The sequence below is a fragment of the Narcine bancroftii genome, chromosome 4, assembly GCF_036971445.1.
Source record: "Narcine bancroftii isolate sNarBan1 chromosome 4, sNarBan1.hap1, whole genome shotgun sequence".
In the NCBI taxonomy this organism is placed as follows: domain Eukaryota; kingdom Metazoa; phylum Chordata; class Chondrichthyes; order Torpediniformes; family Narcinidae; genus Narcine; species Narcine bancroftii.
In genome coordinates this window covers 247,282,609-247,304,820 of record NC_091472.1, presented here as the reverse complement: position 1 = coordinate 247,304,820, position 22,212 = coordinate 247,282,609, and positions in this window count along the sequence as shown.

The following is a 22,212-nucleotide window of genomic DNA, read 5'->3' as shown; positions in this document are numbered from 1 at the left end:
CAGAGCTTCCTTGAGCTCCTGATGCATTTGGAACTTTGAGGTTCCAAATGCTCCTTCTCTCATTTAGGAATTCATGGAGAGACCCAGGAGCAGATGGGACAATACTTCTTCAAGGAAGCTTTGAAGACACCATTGAGTACTTCATCTGTCCTCTTGGTAATCTTCCATAGCAAAGCTCTGAATAGAATTTAAACTAAGAACACTCAGTAGGAAGAACTCATCAGTTCAAGAAGCACCAATCGGAGAAAAAGAATGGTCGGTGTTTTGAGCCAAAGTCCTTTATCAAGTCTATGGGCCAAAGGGCCTGTTCCTGGGCTGAAACTGATCTGTAACGTTGTATGCTCCAAATGTCTTTATGCTCCTCTGATTGAGAAATCCAAAGATTATTAAATAAAATGCAATCTTATTCTCTTTTGATCTTTTGTTCTATTTGTTTTGTTTATTCTTTTGATTTTTTTTGCTGATTTATTAGTTGGTTTGTTTTTTTTTTCAGCCAAGCCAGATGCTGGAACACCAGAGAACCTCAGAAATATGTCAAGAACACACATATTCTTCAAAGCTCTGCCGGAACTCCCCAAGAGCCCCCAACATAATGCAAAAATAACACAACAAAAAGATTCAGTTGCCTTTTCCCTCCAAACTGTTAGAACTGATTTTTACTGTAAGAGAAAATATGCTTGTTATTTTACAAACACAGAGATCCTCTCATTGACATACCAAGAGATGCAGCAAGCTCGATTTTAGCTGATAATTTTATGTTGCCATGGATTTGCAGTATTTTTCTCCAGCCTGCTTGTTTTATCTTCTCCTACCTTTTAAACTCCTCTCTGATCTCAATGCTTGTCAGGCATATCAGAATTCCACTTAGCACTCGTGAACATTACCAGCAAGACATCTGTGCTTGTGGATTGGCTAGCTGGCTTGGCTTCACTCTTTTGTTCTATTAATTTAAAGTCTTTACCCATTAACCAGATTTTTAAAATTTTATTTCCATCCATCTCATTTGCACAGTCAAATTCTCAGCCAGGCTGTAGCCTGTTGTACTTTTATAAATCAATGGACCAACAGAATTAACAGAGACCAGGAGTTGAACATAACCCCAGTCTCCCATCCTTAGGGTGCGCTATATTGTCCATGGATCAAAGACTTAGTTTCTTTCAAAGCACCTGAGATGGGTTGCTATCACAGAATATATCGAGTTCCATCAACTATGAAAGTAAAGCCATGTGAGTGTACAGAGGGTTTCATCAGGGCATTGCCTTGATTGGGCACTTCAGATTTGCGGAGACTGATGTTTGTTTTCCATGGAGCAGAGAAGGCTGAGGGGTGACTTGACAGAGTTGTTCACAACTCTGAGGATGAAATGGAGTTAAATAGGTCTACAAATGTTGATTGAGTGCAATGCACAAACGTGCTGGAGAAACTCAGCAGATCACACAGCATTTATGTACCTGAAAAGGGCCCAGGTCCGAAATGTTGGTTGCCAGTTAATTCCTACGAAAGATGCCTGACTTGCCAAATATCTCCACCATATTTGTGAAATAGGGTGAAATCCAGATAATAAGAATTGTTTTGCCATGTGGCAAGGTGAGATGAAGGAGATTTAGAGGAGATCTAAGTGGGGATTTTATTACGGAAAGAGAGGGTGGAATTTAGAATATGCTGCTGAAGAGGTGGTAGAGACAAGCACTTTCACAACACCTAAAAGGCATCTGGGCTGATACCTGAATTGCTTCAACATTGAAGGCTCAGACCTAATGTCAGTCAATTGGATTGTAATAGGTGGTTCACATGGACTGGGTGGGGCGAAGGGCTTGCTTTTTGTGTTGTACAACACGATGACACAAATCAAGTCAAGTTTATTGTTATCTGATTGTTCAAGTACAACCAGAAGAAACAGCGTTCCCCAGTCCTCAGGGCAAAAAAATCCAGACCTACAACCAGACATGACACACATACAGACCCGGTCCTCAGTATAAAACATGCAGGTATACAACCACATACAGACAAACAATACATTGGCAGGATGAGTATTTCATCTATACAAACAAACAAACAAACAAACAAACAAACAAATAAATAGATTGATTTTGCTTCAGAAATATGAGAGTGTCATATGGTTAGTGTCAGCAGTTCTTTCAGTCGTTCATCATTGTGACTCCCCGTGGGACGAAGCTGTTCCTCAGTCTGGTGGTGCTGGCTCTGGTAACCCTATATGTCTTTACTGATAGAAGCAGCTGAAATATGCTGTGGAAGGAGTCCTCAATTATCCCAGAAGATCGCGTTAATGAGGGGGGAAGGGAGATTCCAGTGATTCTCTGCTGCTCTTATGGTCTTGTGGATTGACCTCTGATCCATTTCTGGAACTGTACCACACTGTGGTCACTGGTTCAGTGAACTCCAAGGAACTTGGTGCTCTCCACTCTCTCTACTACAGAGTTGTTAATGTACAGTGGAAGGTGGTCATTTCTGGCGCTCCTGGAATCCACAGTCATCTCCTTTGTCTTGTCCATGTTGAGACTCATGTTTTTCCTCACACTATTTCACGAAATTTTCCATCTCTTTTCTGTCGTGCGACTCATCGTTTTTTGTGATGAGGCCAACTACTGTTGATGGCATTTGATGGCACTGTTGGAGGTGGATCTGGTGATGTAGCCAAGGGTCAGTAGCGGGCTGAGCACACAGCCCTGAGGTGTGCCAGTGCTCAGGATTGTGCTACCGACCCAGGTATAATCAGAATCAGAATTGTCATGAAAGGGAGGAGTCACGTGATGGAGTAGTGGCCGGACGGTGAACTCCAGCCCTCTCCAGAAAAGTCGGGAAAAACAAGAGAAAATACAAAGGCACAGAAATACAAGTTAAAGAAAAGTGAGTATAAAGGTGGAAAGAAGATGGAGACAAAAGGAGAAAAATCAAAATCAACGGAAAGAAGAGAGGAAGAGAAGACAACGGAGGAAAAAGGTGAAGGCCTTACCTGTCCGAAGAGGCCCGCTGTGGAGAGAAGACCCCACTACCTCAGGTCGGTAGAAAGAGAACTACAACAATGGCTCACAGAGCCGAGTAAAAGTGCGCAACCGCGCATGCGCGACTCCTCGCGCATGCGCGATGCGCATGAAAAAAAACACACCGACGGGAGGGGGCACCAGCTGGGGAGTCGATCTCCACAGCCGGCAACGACAGCTGCAGAACACCTGCAGCAAGAAGAGACCACAGAAGACAATGGAAACAAGAAAGAAGAGGAGGAAAGGGCAGCAAAGAAACAACAGATGGTCAACCTAGAGGAAGAAGAAGAGGAAGAGGAAGAGTACAGGGAAATAGAAGAAGAAAAGAAAGGCAAGGTAAAGGAGGTACTTGCTCTTGTTAGAGGATACATGGAGTCATTTAAAGAATGGCAAACACAGGAATTCAATGATTTAAGAAGAAGAATAAACAACACAGAAAAGAAAATAAATAAAATGGATATGACCTTAACAGAAATGGGGAAAAAAATGGACAAGATGGAAGAACGGGCAATAGCAGCAGAAATGGAGGTAGAAGACTTAAAAAAGAAATTGGAGGAATCTAATAAAAAAACTAAAGAGACACAAGAATTACTAGCCCAAAAAATAGATATAATGGAAAATTATAACAGAAGAAATAACATAAAGATAGTGGGCCTTAAGGAAGATGTAGAAGGCAAGAATATGAGGGAGTTTATAAAAGAATGGATCCCTAAGGCCCTAGGATGTCCAGAACTACAGCAAGAAATGGAAATAGAAAGGGCACATAGAGCATTGGCCCCTAAACCACAACCACAACAAAAATCAAGATCTATTGTAGTAAAATTCCTAAGATATACTACAAGAGAAAAGGTACTGGAGAAGACAATGGAAAAAGTAAGAGAGGGCAACAAACCACTGGAGTATAAAGGGCAAAAAATCTTCATTTATCCAGATATAAGCTTTGAACTCCTAAAGAAGAGAAAAGAGTTCAATGCAGCAAAAGCGATTTTATGGAAGAAAGGATATAAATTTACACTGAAGCATCCTGCGGTATTGAAAATATTTATTCCAGGACAACAAAACAGACTATTCTCGGATCCAGAAGAAGCACGAAAATTTGCAGAACAATTACAAAAATAGACTGAGGGATGAAGACGGGTAATAAGAGCAAAAATTATCACAATTGATATGTATGTGGGTAAAGACAAAAATAGACTGAGGGATGAAGACGGGTAAGGAGGGTAAAAATGACCACGATTGATATGTATGCGGGTAAAGAGGTATAAGAGTGAATAGAGACAATGGGCATATGTGAAAGTATCTGTAATTAGAGGAAAACATAGAGAGTATAGACAAGAATTAATAAGGGAAGGTAATGGAATAGAGAGAATAAGGAGGGAACTAAAAGAGTGACCTTTGTGACATATAAAAAACGAAATCTTTTCTGGGGGGGCTGGGTGGGGGAAAAGAGCGGTCACTGCAAAATCAGTTGACGCTTGCGAGTGGATTCGCAAATCCAAATGGAGAGGGGAGATGTGGTTGTCCGACAAGGGATAAAGGGCAACTCAGGAGGGGAAGGGGAGATTGGGGATAAAGAAGATAGAAATAGGAGAATAAGGAAAATGTTGGATGTTGTAGGAATGTTGTCTGGTAAAAAGTTGAAAATAAGAAAACAGAAATGGAAAAGGAGGAAAGGTAATGATGGAAAAACGGAAAGAGAAGATAAACAAAATATAAAATGGCTACGCTGAACTATATGACTCTAAATATTAATGGAATACATAACCAAATTAAAAGGAAGAAACTACTAAATTTACTGAAAAAGGAAAAAATAGATATAGCATTTGTCCAAGAAACACACTTAACTGAATTGGAGCACAAGAAATTAAAGAGAGATTGGGTAGGACATGTAACAGCAGCATCGTATAATTCAAAAGCAAGAGGAGTGGCTATATTAATTAGCAAAAATGTGCCATTTAAAATAGAAGAGGAAATAATAGATCCAGCAGGGAGATATGTTATGATAAAATGTCAGATATATTCAGAGCTTTGGAAGCTACTTAATATATATTCACCTAACGAAGAAGATCAAAAGTTTATGCAAGATATCTTTTTGAAGGTAGCTAATACGCAAGGGAACATACTAATAGGAGGGGATTTCAATCTGAATTTAGATCCAAATATGGATAAAACGGGGAAAAAAATTAACAGGAAGAACAAAGTAACCAAATTTATAATTAAATCAATGCAAGAAATGAAACTTGTGGACATATGGAGGAAACAAAACCCAAAAGAAAAGGAATACTCATACTACTCGACTAGACATAAAACATACTCAAGGATAGACCTATTCCTGATATCAGCCCACATACAAGGGAGAGTTAGGAAAACGGAATATAAAGCTAGACTATTATCGGACCACTCACCCCTGTTATTGGCAATAGAGCTAGAAGACATCCCTCCAAGAATGTATAGATGGAGATTAAACCCCATGCTACTTAAAAGACAGGATTTTAGAGAATTTATTGAAAAACAATTAAAAATGTACTTTGAAGTAAATACGGAATCAGTGGAAGATAAGTTTATACTATGGGACGCAATGAAAGCATTCATTAGAGGGCAAATAATAAGTTATGCAACCAAGATGAAGAAGGACTATAATCAGGAAACAGAGCAGTTGGAAAGGGAAATAATAAACATAGAAAAAAAATTAGCAATAAAGGAAGATACAACCAAAAGAAGAGAATTGGCGGATAAAAAAATAAAATATGAAACATTACAAACATATAAGGTGGAGAAGAATATAATGAAGACAAAACAGAAATATTATGAACTAGGGGAAAAAACACACAAAATCCTAGCATGGCAGCTTAAGACAGAGCAAACTAAGAAAATGGTATTGGCAACAAGGAAAAAAGACAAACAAATTACATATAATCCAAAAGAAATTAAGGAAAACTTCAGAGAATTCTATGAACAATTATACCGAACCGAAAACGAAGGGAAAGAAGGGAAAATAGATGAATTTTTGACTAAAATTGAACTACCAAAACTACAAATAGAGGAACAAAATAAATTAACAGAACCATTTGGAACAGTAGAAATACAAGAGATAATAAAAAATTTACCAAATAATAAGACACCAGGAGAGGATGGACTCCCAATAGAATTCTACAAAACATTTAAAGACCTAATAATACCGCCCCTCCTGGATGTAATCAACCAGATTGATGAGACACAAAACTTACCAGATTCATGTAAAACAGCAATAATTACAGTGATACTAAAACAAGGGAAAGATCCACTCTCACCAGCGTCATATAGACCAATATCTCTGCTAAACACAGATTATAAGATAATAGCTAAACTATTAGCGAACAGATTAGCAGAACAGGTACCGAAAATGGTAAATTTAGACCAAACTGGATTTATCAAAAAAAGACGCACAACAGACAATATTTGTAAATTTATTAACTTAATTCATGCAGTAGAAGGAAATAAAGCACCGGCAGTAGCAGTTGCTTTAGACGCAGAGAAGGCCTTCGACAGAGTAGAATGGAATTACTTGTTCAAAGTATTGCAAAAATTCAGTTTACCGGAGAAGTTTATTAATTGGATTAAAGCATTATATAAGGGACCGTTAGCGAAAGTGACAGTAAATGGACATGTATCAAAGCAATTTAACTTAAGCAGGTCAACGCGGCAGGGATGCCCACTATCACCATTATTGTTTGCGCTAGCTATAGAACCACTAGCAGAATCGATAAGAAGAGATAATAATATAAAAGGAATAAAAATAAAAGACAGGGAATATAAAATCAGTCTGTTTGCGGATGATGTGATAGTGTACTTAACAGAACCAGAACTATCAATAAAAGAACTATATAAGAAATTGAAGGAATATGGAGAAGTGTCGGGATACAAGATAAACGTAAATAAAAGTGAAGCAATGCCTATGAATAACGCGGATTTCTCAAAATTTAAGGAGGAATCCCCATTCAGATGGCAAACGCAGGCAATAAGATACCTAGGTGTGCAAATAAACAAAAATCTAGGCCAATTATATAAACTCAATTACAATCCACTAATGAAAAAATTACAGGACGATTTAGAGCATTGGAAAGAGCTACCACTAACACTGATAGGAAGGATAAACTGTATTAAAATGAACATTTTTCCAAGGATACTATACTTATTTCAGGCATTGCCAATACAACTGACAGAAAAATTCTTCAAAGAGTTAAAGAAAATAATAAGGAGATTTTTATGGAGAGGGGGGAAACCGAGGATAGCACTAGACAAATTAACAGAATGGTATAAACAAGGAGGCTTACAATTGCCAAACTTCAAAAATTATTATAGAGCCGCACAATTAAGGTACCTATCAGATTTTTATCAAACAAGGGAAAAACCAGACTGGACGAGACTAGAATTAGATAAAATAGGGGAAAAGATACCTGAACACATATTATATAAATGGGACGAAAAATTGGTACAACATAGAACTTCTCCAGTATTACACCATCTCCTCAATATATGGAAGAAGATTCATGTAGAAAGAAATAAAATAAATTACCAAATACCAAAACTAATATTGACGCAAAATAAGCTACTCCCTTTTACAATAGACAACCTTGCCTTTAGAAAATGGGAAAAAAAAGGGATTAAAAGAATAGAAAATTGTTTTTCAGGAGGTAGATTCTTATCCTTTGAACAAATGAGAGGTAAGTACAATATAACGGGAGATACAGCGCTGGCATATTACCAACTGAGATCCTACTTGAAAGATAAATTAGGAAGCAACTTGAGTTTACCAGAGGGAAGTAACCTTGAATATGTGATTACAGATACAATGTTAATCAAAAGATTTATAAAAAATATGTATATTAAACTGCAAGAAAAGGAAAATGAGGAAACAAATGGTAAAACTAAACAAAAATGGGAACAAGATTTAAATATAAAGATAAAAAAGGAAACATGGGAGAAGTTATGCTCTGGAACGATGAGAAATACAATAAATACGAGGCTGCGTATGATACAATATAATTGGTTACACAGACTATACATTACACCGCAAAAGTTAAATAAATGGGACCCAACAGTATCTGATAGATGTTTTCGATGTAAAAAAGAAAGGGGAACAACAATTCATGCAATCTGGACATGTGAGAGAGTAGAAAAATTTTGGGATGATCTCAATCAGATATTAAATAAAATAACAGAAAACAATATACCAAAGAATCCAGAGATCTTTCTCCTAAGTAACATAAAAAATAAAGAATTTGGAATTGACTTGGAGGATGCACAAAAAAGATTTGTTAAGATAGCCCTAGCTGTAGCAAAAAAATGTATTATGTCAACCTGGAAATTGGAAGATAATTTGAAAATACAACAATGGTATATAGAAATGAATAAATGTATTCCATTAGAAAAAATAACATATAGTTTAAGAAATAATATTGAAATATTCGAACAAGTATGGGAGCCTTACATTAAATACAATAGCGAAAACCTACCGGGAACAAACATTACCTAAGTTGATGGAAGGAGAAGAAAAGAAAAGAATGGACTCAGTAGAATTTCTGGTGTATTTTTGTTGAATGACAACATTGTCTAACTGAATTAATGCAACCTAGATTGTATAACTAAAATGGATGAGGGGGGGGGGATGGGGGGGTGGCTTGGGAGGAGGGAGGGGGGAGGGAGAAAAAGTCACTGTAAATGTGTGGAAAAGAAAAAGTGTATATCATGGCTATTGTGATTTATGGTGTGAAAAATAAAAAATTTAAAAAAAAAAAAAAAAAAAAGAATTGTCATGAACAAGTCATGAAATTCGATGTTTTGCGGCCCTTATACCATCTTACTACATCACTGTAAGAAAAATAATAATAAATAATAGTGCAGGAGAATAGGAAACTGTCTTTGGTTCAGAAAATTATAGATTATTCAGGAATCTGATGGCAGCGGGGAAGAAGCTGTCCTTGTGCTGTTGAGTGCTCATCTTTAGGCTCCTGTACCTTTTTCCCAATGGTAGTAAATTGAAGAGGGCATGACCTGGGTGCTGGGGAGTCTTTGAGGATACAGGCTTCTTTCTTAAGACATCTCCTCATGTAGATGTCTTCAGTGGAGTGGTCTAGTGCCTGTGATGACACAGGCTGAGTTAACAACCCTTTGGAGTTTATTCTTGTCCTGAGAGTTGATGCCTCCATACCAGGCAGTGATTCAACCAGCCAGAATCCTCTCCACAGTACACCTGTAGAAGTTTACAAGGGTCTCGTGTGACATGCTGAATCTCCTCAGGTGCCTAGCAAAGCATAACCGCTGGCGAGATTTCTTTGTGATTGCATCAAAGTGATGATTCCAGGACAGATCCTCGGAGATGTTGACACCCAGAACTTTGAAGCTCTTGACCCTCTGAACTACTGAGCCCTCGATGAAGACTGAGTTGTGTTCCCCTGACTTCCTCCTGAAGCCCACAATCATCTCCTTGGATTTACTGACGTTGAGTGCAAGGTGGATTTCATTGCACTATTCAACAACCTGATCTATCTCCCTCCTGTACACTTCAACATTGCCATCTGTGATTCTGCCGACAACTGTGGCGTTGACAAACTTGTAGATCACATTGGAATTGTGTCTGGCTACACAGTCATGTAGAGCAAGTAGAGCCGTGGGATAAACATGCATCCTTGGGATGTGCCTGTGTGGATAATCAGTGAGGAGGAGATGTTTCCAATTCATACTGACTGTGGTCTTCTGAGGAGAAAGTCAAGGATCCAGTTGCAGAGTGGGTACAAAGGCCTAGAATTTATAGCTTTTTGACCAGCACTAAGGGAATAATGGTTTTGAAGGCCGAGCTATAGTCAACCAATTATCGTTTTTGAGGTGGTCCACACCTGCGTGGAGGACCAGTGATATTGTATCTGCTGTGGAGCGATTGAGGTGATAGGCAAACTGCAGTGGGTCCAGATCTTTGTTTTGGTACATGTTCATTCTGGCCATGACCAGCCTCTCAAAGCATTTCATTACCATAAAAGTTAGTGATACTGGGCGGTCATCGTTGAAACAGCTCACACTACTCTTCTTGGATGATTGATGCCTGTAAAAGTGATGCCTGGAAAGACTGTGGTCTTTCCGTTAGGAAGTCCAGAATCCAGTTACAGAGAGGGGTGTTGAATACTAGTTATGACAGCTTCTCCACCAGCCTCTGGGGAATGCTCATATTAAATGCTGATCTGAAGTCAATGAACAGCAGCCAGGTGTATGAGGCATTGTTCTCCAGGTGGGACAGAATGGAGTGAAGGGACAATGTTACTGGATTTTGTTTGAGTTTGACAAATCGTCTCTGTGGTTTATCACAAAAAGTGGGAAACCAGCCTTCCAGCTCATCTACCATTGCTCAGTGAAGCAGCAAACAAAGCAGTTACGAGGGGTCCAGACGATTGACTTTACAATCCATCAAAGTGGGTTAGAAAAAGGCTGCTTTCAGACAAACCTGGAATGTGAAGCTGGTATCTATATCATGACCATGAAGTGGCCCGGTTGTCTTAAAAGAAATTTGTTCATTAATGTTCTTCGGGAATGAAAGTCTTCCATTTATCTGGTCCAACCAATATGTGGCTCTTGGGTCATTACTGCCACTTGAAAAAGAGGAGCAACACCACAAATTTAAGGGCAATAAAAGGTGTGCAATAAACACTGGCCTGGCCAGTTAAGTCCACATCCAATCATTGAGTGATTGCACTGTGGGACTTTGCTCATGCAAAGTTGACCCTTTCTCTGGCAAAGTGACTTTTTGTCTTTGTAGACAAGTTTGTTATATCGCGCCCGAGAGTAATGTAAGTGTACATTGGAATCTGTGATGGTATTTGAGCACACACTTTTCCACTGTTCACATCTTCATGTGAGTTTCCTGAGCATCTGTGTGAAACAGTGGATAAAGAATGATCAGAAAGAAAAATACTGTAGAAATCTTAAATAAGCAGAAATTGTTGTTCCCTGACCTGCTGAGATTTCACATCTGTGGAGCTAGAAATAGAGCTGTTGTTTCAGGACACTGATCTTTCAGAGTACCATTTTGCCTGTTAAGTAACGCTTCCTAGAACGCTTCCACCAGCGTTGTCTCCGCTCCATCCTCAACATTCATTGGAGCGCTTTCATCCCTAACATCGAAGTACTCGAGATGGCAGAGGTCAACAGCATCGAGTCCACGCTGCTGAAGATCCAGCTGCGCTGGGTGGGTCACGTCTCCAGAATGGAGGACCATCGCCTTCCCAAGATCGTGTTATATGGCGAGCTCTCCACTGGCCACCGTGACAGAGGTGCACCAAAGAAAAGGTACAAGGACTGCCTAAAGAAATCTCTTGGTGCCTGCCACATTGACCACCGCCAGTGGGCTGATATCGCCTCAAACCGTGCATCTTGGCACCTCACAGTTCGGCGGGCAGCAACCTCCTTTGAAGAAGACCGCAGAGCCCACCTCACTGACAAAAGGCAAAGGAGGAAAAACCCAACACCCAACCCCAACCAACCAATTTTCCCCTGCAACCGCTGCAACCGTGTCTGCCTGTCCCACATCGGACTTGTCAGCCACAAACGAGCCTGCAGCTGACGTGGACATTTACCCCCTCCATAAATCTTCATCCGCGAAGCCAAGCCAAAGAAAGAAGAAGAAGAAAGAATTTTCCAATAAAAACAGTTTTAAAATATTAATATTAATTAACTCCTAACACTGGGTCATTTTTATGATAGTAAGTTTAGTTCAGTCGAGGTATTTGTACTACAGTTTAACTTACTGACCTTCGCTGATGTATCAGGCTGACTAAGTGATTTCTTGTGGCATTTAAAACCTTGATAAATATATTGGATAGCCATGAGTCTATACCAGTTATAGCAAATCAGCAATATCTCACTAATACTTGTATCAATCAACAAACTATTAAACTGTTGGGGATTGGGCAAAGCATTTACTGCCTCATCACTTATTTCTATTTGGTATTACATTTGGTATTGCAAGTTATCACAAAAAAATTGACATGGTGATTGTTTTCTTTGCCTTTTCAGTGTATATAAGTGAGAAGAATCTACAAATATTTTATTAGAGTAATAAAGACACAGGCTGTGTTAATTATAAATTCTGCTGTATGATTTTAGGAAAAAAAATCTTGGTTATTGGAATTAGATAACTGGCTGCATAAATGTGATGAATGTTTCTGTTTGAAGCATTAGCCTCAATGATATGGAGTCTCCGTTGGTGCCTCTCAAGACTTTAAATCTCATGATTATAAAATCAGGTACAGAATGCAAAGAATGCCCAGGGAATGCCATTTTATTTGATGCCATGATAAATCAAGCTCCTCTCGGCCTGTTCCACTGTGTGCAGATGATTTGTCTGATTCTATTCGAAAAGAAGAAAAGAATTTTAACCATCCTCTCACTTCTTTAAACTGGCTATCTTCCCTCCACACTCCTGATGCAGGGTCTCAGCAGAAAGCAGCTGTTTGAGAAATCGAGGTCAGGCATTTTCAGATTTGAAAAGCTCTGACTCTTACTGATGGAGGAGGAGTGAAGGAATTGAGAGAGCTGGGATGATCGGGAGCTGGAAGTAAGAGCCTTTAAAAGGGAGCTTAAGGGTTAAACAGAAAGGTGATTGGTGGGAGGAGTAATTAAGAAAAGAGGTAATGACAAATAAAAAGATGGGTAGCTCAAGTGGCTAGTGGAGAGCGCCCAGTCTGTGTTTGGCTCAGAGTAGAGTGGGATTTGGAGACTTTAGTTCACCAGACTTCGACGAGCAGAGGCTGAGGACGCGCTTGATTCCAATAAGGTAAGATCCTTGCATTTAAATTAGGAAGGGTTAATGGAAACAGCAGCTAGGGCAGTTGAATGTTCTAATTGCAGGTTGTGGGAAATCTGGAACAGCACAATTGTCCTTGATGACTAAACCTGCAAGAGTGCATCCAGCTGCAGCTCCTGGGAGACTGTGTTAAGGAACTGGAGTTGGGGTTGGATGAACATTCAGGAGGCAAAGGGAATGATAGGGAGGAGTTTCAGGGAGACAGTTGCCCCTGAAAGTCAGGAGATAGGGAACTGGGTGAGTGTTAGGAGAGGGAAGGGGAAAGGCAGACAGTGCAGAGCATCCCTGTGGCCATTCCCCTCAACAACAAGTATACTGTTTTAGATACTGTTGGGGAGGGACAATCTACCAGGGGCAAGATGAGGTGGTCACATCTCTGCCACAGAGGCTGGCCCTTCAGCTCAGAAGGGAAGGGTGGAGTAGAGAACTATAGTAATTGGGGACTCGTTGGTTAGGAGAGCAGATAGGAAGTTTGGTGAACGAGATTGAGGCTCCTGGATGGTATGTTGCCTCCCAGGTGCCAGTGTCAGGGATGCCTCTGTTTGAATTCATAGCCTTCTGGACGGAGAGGGTGAGAAGCCAGATGTCATGGTCCACATGGGGATCAATGACATAGGGAGTTAGTAAAGAAGTTAAAAAGCAGGACCTCAAGGGTGGTAAACTCAGGATTGCTGCCCTTGCCACATGCCCGAGAGAGTAGGAATAGAAAGTTATGGCAGATGAATGTGTGGCTGAAGAGTTGTTGCAAGGGGCAGGGGTTCAGATTTCTAGATAATTGGAATCTCTTCAGGGTAAGGTTTGACCTATACAAAAAGAACCGGCTGCACCTAAACTGGAGGGGGACCAATATCTTGGCAGACAGGTTCTCTCGAGCTCTTGGGGAAGGTTTAAACTAGTTTTGCAGGGGGGTGGAAATCAGAATGTGAGTGCAGAGATTAGGGTAGAAAGAAAAAAGCATGATGCTATGAGTTCTGAGTTAGTGAGGAAGGACAGGCAGGGGTCAAAACATAAATGTAGCCAGTTAAAGTGGTTGAAATGTGTCTACGTAAACACTAGGAGTATTAGGAAAAAAAGGGATGAACTTTTGTGAGCATGGATCAGTACGAGGAACTACGGTGTTGTGGCCATTACTGAAACTTGGCTGGAGGAACAGCAGGATTGGCTAATGCAGGTACCAGGGTTTAGATGTTTTAAAAGGAATAGGATGACAGATGGGGTGGGGGTCGGGGGGAAGTAGCATTACTAGTCAGGGATAATATCAAAACTATAGAAAGGGAGGACGCTGCAGAGGGAGTGTCCACTGAGGCGGTGGGGTGGAAGTCGGAAATAGGAACACTGTTGAACAGATAAGCAGACAGATTTTGCAATAGTGCAGGAAATAGAGGGTTGTAGTTATGGGTGATTTCAACTTCACTAATAATGACTGGCACCTCCTGAATGAAAGAGGGATGGATGGGGCTGACTTTGTCAGGTGCATACTAGAAGGATTCCTGACACAGTATGTGAACTGGCTGATGAGAGGAGAGACCATACTGGATCTAGTTCTGGTAATGAACCTGGTCAGTGGCGAACCTCTTAGTGAGGGAGCATTTTGATGAGAATGATCGCAACTCCCTTAGCTTCAGCATAACTATGAAGAAGGAAAATAAAAGATAAAATGGGTAAGTGCTGAACTGAGGAAGGGGAGGGGGAACAGGAAGCATATAAACAGAATAGAAAGAGTGCAAAGGAGGTTTACAAGAATGTTGCCGGAGTTTCAGGGTTTGAGTTACAGGGAAAGGTTGAGCAGGCTGGGACTTTATTCCCTGGAGCATAGAAGGTTGAGTGGTGATTTGATAGAGATATACAAAATTATAAGGGGCACAGATAGTCAATGTCGATAGGCTTTTTCCATTGAGAGTGGAGGAGATTCAAACAAGAGGGCATGGATTGAGAGTAAAAGGGAAAAAATTTAGGGGAAACATGAGGGGGAATTTCTTCACACAGAGGTGTGGAATGAACTTCAGGCAGAGGAGGTAGAAGCAAGATCAATGTTAATATTTAAGGAAAAGTTGGATAGGTATATGGACGGGAGAGGGTATGGGGTTATGGGCCAAATGTGGGCCAGTGGGACTAGGTGGGAGAAATTGTTCAGTGTGGACTAAAAGGGCTGAACTGGCCTGTTTCTGTGCTGTAACTGGTTATATTATTATAAGATTAATTGAGATAAAAGTTAAATTTTGCCCTTAGTTAAGGGTGATTATACCTACAATGTAGGTGGTCACATGCTGGAATTAAATATCTAGGTATTAGGATCGATAATGATTTAAATAATTTATATAAATCGAACAATTTGCCATTACATAATAAAATTAAGGAGGATTTAAACAGATGGAATAACCTACTTGTAACTTTAGTAAGTAGGGTAAATTGTATTAAGATGAATATTTTTCTTAAGAGTTCAATATTTTTTTCAGTCACTATCCATCTCAATTTAAATTAACTATGTATCAAATTGAATTTGTAAAAATAGCTTTAGCAGTTTCTAGGAAGTGTATAGCTATTGGAAATCAGACACTGATTTAGGGATGGAGAGATGGCATGCAGATCTTCATAGCTGTATTCCACTTGAGAAGATTACTTATAATTTACAAAATTAATATATATTTTGGAAAATGTAGCACCCATATTTGCAAAATGTGGGTATGAATGTTTAACAGACTCTCTAAAGACCTCATCTCTTGGTAACCTCCAGCATTATTTTATTAAAATCTTTGATATATATTTTATTCCCTTGATATTCTCCAGATTTTCTTTTTTTTCTCTTTTTCTTTTTTGAGGGTTTGGTGAGAAGGGAAGTGGGGTGGGGGGGGGGGGGAGTTGTATACCACATATGTAACTTTATTGAATGAAAATGTATTTACTGTTGAGGTTTAAAAATTGTTAAATAAAATATTTTTAAAAACTAGGAAAGGGCTAATTATGAAGGGACGAGGCAGGAACTAGTGAGAATAAATAAAAGGGTGAAAGCACAGAGGTAATATAGAAGAAGTTTAGGGACCACTTGTTGTGTTCAGGATAGGTTTGTCCCACTGGAACAGGGGAAAAAAAGATAGGCAAAAGGAACCTTGGCTGATGAAACAGGTGGATAATTAGGTAAAAGGAAAAAGGAAGCATATGTTAGATATATGAAGCAGGAAACAGGATGGGCTCATGCGAAATATATGGTAGCCAGGAAGGAGCTTAAGAAAGGATTAAGAGAGCTCAAAGGGGGCATGAGAAGGCCTTAGCATCTAGAATTAAAGAGAACAATAAGGTGTTCTATGAGTGTGTGAAGAACAGAGGGATGAGGAGAATGAAGGTAGGGCCATTTAAGGATAAAGGAGGCAACATGTGCCTGGATGTAGAGGAGGTTGGGGAGGTCCTAAATGAATAGTTTGCATCAGTATTCACAAGAAAAAATGACATCGATCAGGGTGATGGCAAAATAGAATAAGCCTATCTGCTGGACAATGGGGAGATTAAGGAAGAGGAAGAGTTGGACGCGATATACCCAAAAATGCAGTGGAAAGTGAGAGAAGAAATAGCTGGGGTAGTAGCTATGATCTTTTGAGTCTACTTTGGCCACGGAAGGTATTGGAGAATTAGAGAATGGCAAATGTAATCCCTTTTCTTAATAATCCTGGTAATTATAGGAGAATCCTTGGAATTATAGACCGATGAGTCTTTCGTAAATTTTGTGCAAACTATTGGAGAGGATTCTTCAGGATAGGATCATTGAGCATTTGGAGAAGTACAGTCTACTCAAGGATAGTCAGCATGGCTTTGTGAAGGGAAGGTCATGCCTCAAGAGCCTAATTGAGTTTATTGAGGAGGTAAAAAAATAAATTGATGAGGGTAGGGTGGTAGATGTGGTCTACATAGATTTTATCAAGGCATGTGACAAGATCCCCTATGAGACACTCATCCAGAAAGTTATGATGCATGGAATCAGTGAAAAATTACTGTATGGATAAGAAACTGGCTTTCAGGTGAAAACCAGAGTGTAGTAGTGGAAGGGAAATATTCTGCCTGGAGGTCGGTGACTAGTGGAGTAATGCATGGATCTGCTCAGGGACCCCTGCTCATTATGATTTTTATAAATGACCTGGATGATGAGATGGAAGTGATGGGTGAGTACATTTGCGAGTGATACAAAGGTTGGAGGAGTTGTGGATGGAGCTGAAGGTTATTGAAGATTTCAAGAGGATATAGACAGGATGCAGAGTTGGGCAGAAAAGTGGCAAATGAAGTTCAATCTGGAGAAGTATGAGGTGATGCATTTTGGAAGGACAAACCAAAAACTGAGTACAGGGTTAATAGGTGGTACTTAAGAGTGTGGATGAATAGATAGTCCTTGGAGTCCAAATCCCTCAAGCTGCACAGTTTGATAGGATATACAAGAAGACCAATGGGATAATGGGCTTCATTCATAGGGGGATTGAATTCGGGAGTAGAGGTCTTGATGCAACTCTACAAATCTCTGGTAAGATCACACATGGAGGTAATATTAAAGGTACAAAACCTAAATTGAAATTATCAATTTATCAATTGGAATTTGTTAAATTAGCATTGGCACTAGCGAGGAAATGCATTACAATTACTTGGATGTCTAATATATCTTTGGGTCTGCTAAAGTGGCATGCAGAAATTCAAAGTTGTATGCCTTTGGAACAAAATACATATAATTTCAGAAATAAATACCCTATGTTTTTATAAATTTGATGCCTGTACATGCAAATAATGGAATTAAATTTGTAATGATAATCCCACATCTAGACATGCGAGATTCTCCTCTGAGTGGTGATGAAGAAATTCGAGATATATGCCAGACGATGCCCCTCTATGCAATCCAAAAACTTTTCTTTCTTTCTTTCTTTCTTTCTTTCTTTCTTTCTTTCTTTCTTTCTTTCTCTCTTTCTCTCTCTCTCTCTCTCTCTCTCTCTCTCTCTCTCTCTCTCTCTCTCTCTCTCTCTCTTTCTTTCTATAGTGTTATAGTATATAGATATTATTTTTTTCTGAGGAGGGTGGTTGGGAAAGTGGGGATTTTGGAATAAGGATGAAAACCATCATGTATGTAAATTTATTTTATTTCTTTTGAAACCTGTATTGCTATATTATGATCATCACATGTATGGAAAAAAATCTAAATAAAATAGTAAAAAAAGACCACACTTGGAGTATTGAGTTCAGTTCTGATCACCTCATTACAGGAAGGATGTGGAAGCTTTGGAGAGGGTGCAGAGGAGATTTACCAGGATGTTTCCTGGATTGGAAAATGTTTTCTAAGGCAAAGTTAGCAGAGCTGGGACTTTTCTCTTTGAAGCGTAGAGAGGAGACTTGATAGAGGTCTACAAGATTATGAGAGGCATAGATAGGATGGACAGCCAGCACCTGTTTCCCAGGACAGGAATAGCAAACACCAGAGGACATATGTACAAAGTGAAGGGAGGAAAATTTAAGGGAGACATCAGGGGTCAGGTTTTTTACACAGAGAGTTGTGGTTGCCTTTACCAGGGATGGTGGGTGGAGAATGAAACATTAGGGGCATTTAAGAGACTCTTGGGCACCTGGATGAAAGAAAAATAAAGGGTTAAAGGATAGGGTGGGTTTAGTATTTTTTTCAGAAATGTAATGGTTGGCACAACATTGAGGGCAGAAGGGCCAATACTGTGCTGTAGTGTTCGATGTTTAAGCTGCATTGCAGTTGAGTTTCTCCAGAGATGACAATCTACGCTTTCTTGCTTGGGTTTTTCCGCTGACTCTGTTGGATTGGTAAACTGATATTTCAATGGGCAGCCTATTGAAAACAAAACATCAGGTTTTAACATTCAGAAAATGTGGGTGTATGTGATGTGTGTCAAAGGGAAATTAAAGGTCTACCATATTCGTGTGGGAATAGGGGGTCATTTTTCAACCAAAATGGGTCAGGTTTTCTTTCCTGAAGGACACTTGAGACCATTTAAGTTTTTACAACAATCCTTGGTCATATTTATTCATACCAACTTCATGCTGTCAGACATTAACAAAACATAATTCAAATTCTCAAGCTGTGTAAATGGGATTTGAACACACTCTTTGGATATTTTTGCATAATCAAAGTGCCTGAATTACTCGAGGAAAACACAATCCTGCACCCTTAGCACTAACATCTGTATTCTGGATGAATAGCAATGGCAGTGTAACATCTCTCCCTTGTATCATTGCTGCATTCAAGTGATTATCTTGCAATCCATTGACTTCAAGTGCTGCAATGAGTTTTTCTACCAAGTAGAAAATGGTTAACTACCTCCAAAATTTGGCTACAGCTGCTTAAATTACAGTACATTGACATTAACAATTCCCGAGATTTAATGAACTCTCCATGCTAAGCTTACTGCGTTCCAGAAATCTGCCTTGAATGGCATTCAAAGCAGATATTGCAGAAGATGGTGTTTTTTGATCTGCTGGGAAGTTGTGATATAGACACATAATTCCAGTGCTTTGATGCCAGGATCTGAACGTCATAGCTCCCTTTCAGGTGATTTATAAACATAAGGTAATTTTAAGCAACTTCAGCATCTAATTATACTTTCAGATTAGCTGTTGGATATTTGTCAAGAATTAACAGACATTGGTAACATAAGCCATGACTTTTGTGCCATTTCAGCATCTCATTAACTCCTGTTAGTAATCATCTTATTTTAAAAGAACACTTAAATATTAACATGTTAAAAATGATAGGAAAGCAAAAAAGAAACTATTGAAAGAGCTGTGTCTGTGGAGACAAGGAATAGTCGAACATTTCAGGTCGAGACCCTGCTTCAGGACTAGGAGTGTGGAGACATCTCACTTCTATCCACTGGTTATTTGCTCTCTACCAACTCACTATGAAGAATGATCTTAACCAAATCTTTAACTTTCTCACTGCACAGATGCTGCTTGACCTGGTGAATCCTTCAAGCAGACTGGTTTTTGCTACAAATTCCAACATTTATTATTATTTTAATACTTTGAATATTTATTATCCTGAATATTTATTATTGATTTATTTTATTTTTTTAAATTTAATGTAGAGATATAGCATGGTAATAGGCCCTTCCAGCCCACTAGCCCGAGTGCCCCTCTTACACCCATGTGATCAATTCACCTACTGACCCCAAACACCTTTGGAATTTGGGAGGAAGCTGCAGCACCTGGAGAAAACCCATGCAGAAATGGGGAGAATGTGCAAACTCCTTACAGATAGCACTGAATTCAACCTCCGAACGCTGATGATGTAATAATATTGTGCTAAATGTTACACTAACTGTGTTTTAATTTAATGTCTACAAGTGTAATTTTTTTGTTCATGAAGTATCCATTAGGCTGCAGCAAATAAGAATTTTGGTGCTTATCTATATTGTACAATATATATGGCAATAAACCTTAACATTATCATGAAGCATTCCTGATATAAATAAACTTCAGCTGCCAAAAATAACCAACAACCTGTCACAATGTATTTATCTATTTTTTCTTGAACAGCTGAGTTCAATTCCAAAACTCAAGTTGGAAGCAGTAAGAACTTAACACTTTTTTTTAAACTTAACACATGTTGAAGAAGAAAACTCATTGCAGGAAAAGGTTTACATTTAGATTCTCTTGATGACTTTCACCCTTCTTGTGTTGATTCTTTCTCATAACCATGTGTCAATTCCATTATCAGAGGTCAGCATCTGTTAATGGAATTGATATTTTCATATTTTCTGTGCCAACGTTGAGCTGAGGATCATCTGCTACTAAGAAATTTAGTCCAACCGCTGTAAATATCAACTTTGAGTGCCGTTTTACAGTGACAGAACATTACCAACATACTGCTTCCAAAATGTTCACGTTTTCTCTTTGCAGTGAATCGAATTTTATTCAGCCGAATGATTCACCTTTACTATATGATTCATCAGTCAGTCAATTTAAACATTTGTGAATATTGGCTAAAGTTAACATTAAAGTTGTAGGCAGTGAAGGCTTTTAATGTCAATCTATTCTTGATGCATGTGTAAAACAGGTCATTTAGATGTTTATGCTGAGAATGTAATGTCAGAGAACATAGTGAAATTTCACAGTAGTGAAATGGGACTGATACTTTGTAAGTAAAGGTGAGTCCAAAAGGAAACGAGAAGAAAGAAATAGAGACTATCTGGAAGTTAAACATAATCATGGCATGGTCCAGAAATTACAATATTGAGCATACAATGAGAAGCAGGAGGTACTTTGAGGATCTGACAGCATCACTGGGTGGAAATCATCAGTCAATGTTTTGGGTTGGGATTCTTTATTGAGATTGAATTAGAATATAAACTGGGTCTATATTTAGGGAAGTTAAATGTTAAAATTAAGATCCTTCCCTTTTATTTCGCATTCTGAGACAATGTCCCTGTATATTCAAGGTGGTAACAAAGGGCAAAGAAATTTTCCAAGCATAGGAAATGGTGTTATATCCATGGCTTGGGCTCTAAGCAATCAAGGAACCAGGATCTCTTTATTTGGAGAAAGTTACAGATTGCAGTGACTTGATTAGATATTTAAGATAATTTGGTGATCCAAGAAACTCCAGAAGGTGGAGGCTAGAATGAAAAGAGAATGCTGGAAGAATCCATTGGGACTCATTGCATGATGTGGCTTGATCCACCGTATTCCAGCATTCTGTTCAAAATAATTTAGTAGATGAGCTGTTTGCATGGGATGTCCTTGATCTATACCAACTATGGAGGCATGTTTGTCTGGTGGTTAGAGCAGCACTATGACAGCACCAGTGGCCTGGGTTCAATATGGTGCAGTTTGTAAAGAGTTTGTACGTTGTCTCTGTGACTTTGTGGGTTTTCTCTAGGTGCTCCAGTTTCTTTCCACATTCAAAAGGCATAGGGGGTTAGTAGGTTAATTGGTCACGTTGGGGTAATTGGGGGCTGCGGGCTCATGTGGATCATTGACTGTGCTGTATCTCTGTAATGTTTTTTATTATTATCATTGTGGAGAAGGAGAAGATGATGATCTAGGTTGGATTCAGGAAGGGTACATTTTGCAGAGGCAATGAGGTAATTCAATCTTTGAAATAGATGTTTACTTTAAGCATACAGCACAGTAAAGGTAAAGGTTCCATTATTGTCACATAATACTACATTTAGAATGTAACATACATGAAATTCTTTGATGTCTACTGTAAGGCAGACAGAGAGTTTCCACTTTTTTCAGCACCCCTCACAGAAACAGGCCTTCCGTCCCACAAGCCCTGCTGCCTAATTACACCCAATTAACCTACGAACCCCGTTAGTTTTGAACAGTGGGTGGAAGCTGGAGCACCCAGAAGAAACCCATGCAGACACGGGGAGAGTATACAAAGTC